We start from the raw sequence: 7,064 nt of genomic DNA on the forward strand, positions 1-7,064 counted from the left end.
ATCACCTTGAAAGTTGTCCAAATTAGGTTCTTAACAATGCATATTACAAATCAAAAATTACATTTTGATATGTTTATAGTAGGAATTTTACAAAAAATCTTCATGGAACATGAACTTTACTTAATTTCTTAATGATTTTTGGCATAAAAGAAAAATCAAAAATTTTGACCCATGCAATGTATTTTCGGCTATTGCTACAAATATACCCCAGCGACTTAAGACTGGTTTTGTGCTCCAGGGTCACAATTTAGAATAACTAAACTACAGCAGCAACAAATTTGTGTTGGTTAAATATAGACTATTTAATAGCTTGTACAGTTCAAGATAAAGCTTAAAACATGTAGTTATTCAATTATATAAAATATTTCAAATTCATATAAATTCATATTAAGTGCATTATTTAATTATTATACCATATAATATATTTAACTTAATTAATTTGTAGTGAACTATTATAAGTATGTAAATAATTCACCCTTATAGGCTGTTTGTGTCTGAGCTTATTTATTTATTTGTTTATTTATTTTAATGACTTTCTGCACTTGCTGTATATACTTCAGTGCGGTAAAAGTACTACAATTTATTATACTAGTAATTTTATAATAAACCGAAAAGCAAGACGTCTTGAAAAAGCTATGGAATTGAAATGGCAGCCAATGATTGATCCTCTGCTGCCATCTTCTGGTTATATGGGTCATTTCATCTCATTTTCATCTTAAAAAAAGATAATGTTTTTCCATGAAAAGACATTTTCCATCTGATCTTTATGAATGAAATGTGAATCTTTGAAGTGAATGTTATTGCACAGCTGTAGAGTTGAAAAATAATAAAGGATTTAAAATATTACAAGATTTTAAAAATGTGTTGATGACTATGAAGGCTTTTACTGATTATCAAGAACACGATTAAGATGTCCTTAAAGAGAAATATAGCTAGCTAGCTAACATTAGCCTAAACACGTTATGATAGTGTTTAGCTGTTCAACTATACAGCTCTCTCCTGGGATTTGAATGATATGTTGTTAAATAATATATAACTGAATGTTCATGCCGCTATCATTATTTACGATGTTGCAATTATTATTTTTCTCAGTTTCCGATAAGAATGAGGCAGTAAAGGAGTCTCAAGGGTGTTCACCTAATATATATCACATATAAAATGGGCTTCAGCTGAAGTTTATGAGCTGCTTATCATTATTTGGAAGTTCTAAAGAACACTTTGTGCATATGGTCAATTGAGTCCAGCTGGAGATAAAAGCAACATGTGATGTGGGAGGAACACTCACCCCTTTGTCATCCAAGAAATTGTGTTTCTTAAGGAAAACATTTTAGCAATGTTCTCCATATAGTGGACTTCAATGGTGTCCATGAGTTCTGAACCAAAATGCAGTTTAAATGCAGCTTCAAAGGACTCTAAACCATCCCAGACGAGGAAGAAGGGTCTTATCTAGCGAAACGATGGGTCATTTTCGAAACAAACTGACAATTTTACATGTTTTTTAAATGCTTTCAAATGCTAGTCTTGACTTGTCTTTGCGATGCGCATGCGCACTCCGGTTCAAGACCGTTATTGGGACAGATGGTTAACTCCCATCTCGTTCTCTTCTTCAACCTTTTTTTTTACACCAAACGCTAATGTAGTTCCTCGCGCGAGTAGATTACATACAAAGTCAACGCAAAGACGCGAATAGAGACGAATTTGCGATGCGAAATGCCCGACGCGTTTACCGCGAACGCGCGATATTCGCCTCAAACGCTTCTTCAGTGCAAGTTCAAAAAGTATTTTTTTTTTAATTCAATGCCACAAGAACAAGAGGTATATATTCATATTAAAATAAAAAATTAGCTGCCAGAGAAAAATAAGAAACAAAAGAAAAAAGAAAGAACATAAATTTCAATGTTTTTAGAGCATTACATGTTTTCACTGCTTTTTGTTTGTTCCAAGAGATTTGCATAAAATTTAAGTCGTTAATAAAATGAGAAACAAATTGGTTTACTCTGAGCCTAGTTTTTCGTATGTATATGGAATTTTCCTAATAAAATAAAAAAAAATGTATAATATGCTGTTCTTTACAATTCAATCCTTCATTTTCTGTATAAAAAAGCACAGCGAACAGCTTTTTGGCAATATTTGGCTGAGATACAACTATTTGAAAATCTGGAATCTGAGGGTGCAAAAAAAATCTAAATATTTAGAAAATCACCTTTAAAGTTGTCCAAATGAAGTTCTTAGCAATGCATAGTACTAATCAAAAATTACGTTTTGATATATTTACAGCATGCAATTTACAAGATATCTTCATGGAACATGATCTTAATATCCTAATGATTTTTGGCATCATGGAATCAAATTCAATGTATTTTTATACCTGTGCTACTTAAGACTGGTTTTGTGCTCCAGGGTCATATATATCCTTATTTATTTCTATTCCCTGCAAAACTTTTTCTTTTGCAAAGAAAAATTAAAGCATTGAGGGAAAATAAATGTGCTTTTTGCAAACAAAAATAAAGACTTGCAAAAGAAAATTAAGCAAAAAAAGAAGTTTTGCAAACCAATATAAATAAAACAGAGCAAAAACAATGATTTTTCCACATAACTTCCATGGCTATAGCTTCTGATTTATTTGCAATGCTGATTTTGTTTTGCGCATTTCACTTTCTGTCATTGTTTTGACATGGAGGTAGATTCAAAGGAATGTTTGATTTAAATCTGTTACTGCCATGGAAAATATGTGTTGCAAAATCATTGCATTTGCTCTGTTTCATTTATATTTTGCAAATCTTTTTTGTTTGCAAAACTCACAACACTTCATTTTCTTTTGCAACTCTTTATTTTTGTTTGCAAAAAGCACATTTACTTTAAATTTTCTTTGCAAAACTTAATTTTCTTTTGCAATGCTTAAATTATGTCGCAAGTATGTATGCGGCCCTGTGTTGACTCCATACAGAGTGCGCCCTCTACTGTACACACGAGAATTTACTTTTCCTGAGGCTCATGCATTTCACTTTTGGTGTGAAAGCACTTTTACATTTGACAAAAATATAATTTATTTTTTTATACTAAAAACAAAGCAAGCTCATCCCAGATGAGAGAAAGTAACACAAAAGTTACGTAACATTACTTTCCACAAAAAGTAACTACAGTAAGTAACACAATTAGTTACATTTCTAGGGAGTAGGACAATACTGTAATCTGTTACTTTCACAATTCACAATGGCATTATAACTGCATTCATTGTGTCCGTGTTTGTGAGCGTGTGTTTGGCGTGTCCTGCCTTGTGCAGGAAGTGAGATGTAACATGAAGCTGTAATCTCCAGAGACACTAATCCTGCTCTCTCTACAGGCTAATACTCATCAGAGGAACAGAACACTGACTGACAGACAGGTGAGAGGCAGACATCAGAAGGGCTTGTGCATTTACTGAACGCTGGACAAACGCAGATGAAACTGAACACAGAACAACAGCTACTGGACCTGAACTCACAAACTCACAGGTGAAGCTCATCTGATTTTTTAGCTTTATGCATGTTCATAGCATGGTATTCTTAGACGAATTTAGAAATGCATGGTCTATGGATATTGTATTTTTTCAGTATCATGGTATATAGCAGTGATTCTCAATTCCAGTCCTGGAGAATCAGTGCTGTGCATTGAATGAGTCAAACTTATCGATTTTTCTTTTATGCCAAAACTCATTTGGATATTAAGATTACGTTCCATTAATATATTTAGTAAATTTCCTACTGTAAATATTTTAAAACGGCATTTGTGATTAGTAATATGGGTCAAAGATGTTAAAATGTCCACGTCAAAAAAAAAAAAAAAAAAAAAAGTGATTTTATGTCCATAGAAAGCACATTAAATGTAAGTAAAGTGTCTACTTTTAGGGAGAATAAAATCGGAATAATGTCACATTGTCATTCAGTGTAACACAATGTGTATGTAACAATTGAAACAACATGCTTATTCTGACTTGCACATATTTAAAATATATAAAAGAATAAGGGAGCATATGTTTTAAATGAGTAAAAAATTCGGTAACACTTTCTATGAAGCCCGTTTTTATAATACATTATACGGGTATTCTTAAGGCATTATAATGAATGCATAATGCATTATAAAAAACCTTATAATATGTTATATCATCTCATGAGTATTCATTCGAACAATTTTTTATATATTATAATTTTTTTACTTATTTTTGGTTATAGTTTTTAAGAGTATGATTACCTTCTCATAGTTATAACGTACTATAAGTCTCATATCTTGCCATGTTACTCATGTCACTTTACTTAAAGCATGCAAAGACCACTTATAAGTAATTATAATAATATTTCCAAAAGAACCCTAAGATTATGCATCAGATCAGATGAATGTGTAATATGACACATCTGTATTATCAGTTTGATTATTTTGATGGTAGACAGCTTTTGATAAGTAACTCTGCAGCTGCATGTCAGCTAGCAGTAATTATTAGTAGTAGTATGCAAAATACATGCTAACACTAAATGTTGATGTTTCCTTAACCTTAACATAAGTCTAACACTCGAAGGAGTGTTATTTGGCATGTAGTTGGAAATTTTAAGCTTATAGTAAAGACTAAGTGGACCATCAAAATGAAATGTAATATAATGTAAAAAATATATAATTAATGATATAGTTCATTATAAATTAAGTAGATTTAATATGGCATCCATTGTGTGTTATAAATAATCATAACCTTGTGTTTGTTTAAATTGTGCTATATAAATAAAATTGGATTGGATTGGATTGGATAATCTTAAAAGTTATAACCTCAAATACTATTATAATGTATTTGAATTGTTCTTATGAATACTCATGAGATGATATAACATATTATAAAGTTTTTTATAATGCATTATGCATTCATAATAATGTCTTAGAAATATCCTTATAATGAATTATAAATAGGGGCTTCATAGAAAGTGCTACTAAAAATTCTAACTGACAAATGCGAAAAACCTAGGATAGTGGCAAATAAAACAAAATATAGAATTACAACTAATTAGTATTTGGGGTCAAAATAATTAATCTTTTAATATGTTATAAATTGATTTCTGTTGTAAATATGCCTGACAAAATTGTTACACTGAATGACATTTTAGTGGGTGTCTTCTGTAAATAAGGAAAAATGTATATTTATTTTTTGCTCAGAAAAACACAAACAAAAATGCAATTAAATTAAACAGAAAACTTTTTAATATTTGTTTGTAAAAACAAAATGCTTAAACCCTTTTTTGCATTGTATAGATCTTCATTTGCACAACTTTAAAGGCGATTTTCTAAATTTTTTTGCACCCTTTCAGATTATCAAATAGTTGTATCTCAGCCAAATATTGTCATATTCTAAAAAGCATACACCAATGAAAGGCTTAGATTTTGATGATGTATAAATCTCAATTTCAAAAAACTGACCCTTATGACTGGTTTTGTAGTCCAAGCAAGGCCACAAATATGACAGCACAGAATGAGAGCAGGGACCAATCACAGTCCAGTGTTTTTAGTGATGTGATGTGATGTGTGTTGTTACCTGTGGTTCTGTGAATTGAGATTACAGTAAAAGGTCATTCAGACTCTCAGTGACGCATGAGGAGCTGTTCCCTCATTAAGATTTGACTGGGATTAGAGCTCTGACACGGCCGACGTGTGTGTTTCATAATATGCTCATTAAGAGCGTGTCATTGCATGTGTGCCGCTGTCATTACACCATTTGTGTTGGAATTAAAGCATCTTTATACTGCAGAAGTGATACATGAAGTGCATTCACATAATTGCACAGAATGTACTTACACTGGAATTGACCAATCATGCTTGAATGTCATATTGCAGTCTTACATGCATCAGATCAGCTCAGAAGTGTGAATACACCTTTAGTGGTGTGTTTGTGTTCTCATACAGTAATTGCGTGTGTGTGTGTGTGTGTGTGTGTGTGTGTGTGTGTGTGTGTGTGTAGTGTGATGTCCGCAGGTCCTCAGGACTGCAGTGTTGAGCAGCATCGGCTGCAGAGAAGAGGAGAAAACACCTCATATCAGGTATCAGACATTAACATTTTTAAAAAGTTATAAGTAATTTTTATTAAACGTTCCTATACCTTTAGAATTTATTAGAGGCCCTGGGGACATATCATTATCCAGGGACTACCAGATTGTCCACCATTACAAAAAAGAAGTTTATTTAGTTGTGCTATTAGTATACTTCTTTTAAACTAAAAATGAGACAGTATACTTTAGTCTGCTTGTATGTACTTCTCAGAAATGCACTTTATATACTTTTCAGAAGTATTGACATTTTAAAAATGACATTTTAGTATACTTGACTTATACTTAGAAAAAGGCTCAATATACTGTATTTGAGCTCTACTTATGCTCTGAGAATCCATGTTTTCATTGTTATGCGCTAGGGGCGCTATTGCACATCTTCTGGGCAGAATTTCTAAACACAAGTGAAGAAGAAAGAAACCGAAACAACAGATGCTTCCACATGTAATCAACAGCAAAAAACAGCATCAAAACTGTAGATATCGAAAACTGTGTAACGTTATGGAATAAAATGTTGACCCATAAAGAGGTAATAATGACTGTCAAGCTTTGGGTGTTGATTGACATTTTGATTATCATGAAGTCTTTTTTAAAGCTATTTGTACAAAATGTTGTTTAATTATTTATTTTTATTTATGAAACATCCCTTAAGAAAATGAACCGTGCTTTTACTATAGTAAAAGTGTAGTTTTTTGGTAACCATGGTTTACTTATAGTAATCATGTTATTTATTGATTTTTGGTTTGTTTGTTTTTATAAGGAATGTGTTGCCAGGTTAACAAGAAAAATAAATAAATAAATAAATAAATAAATAAATGTCCCCACCAATGACAAAATCAAACCTATGCCCTTGACCTTTTTACTGTTACCTGGGTTATGGCTTTTCACTTAATTAACGTTTAAAAGACTTAAGTCTTTGGGGATTTAAGGCTTTGCACAATTGGTCTTTCACGATGTGGTCAATGCTAAACATCAAACACATCTTACGTCAAAAACACGGTCACA

This window comes from Garra rufa, chromosome 23, assembly GCF_049309525.1.
Source record: "Garra rufa chromosome 23, GarRuf1.0, whole genome shotgun sequence".
Taxonomy (NCBI): Eukaryota; Metazoa; Chordata; class Actinopteri; order Cypriniformes; family Cyprinidae; genus Garra; species Garra rufa.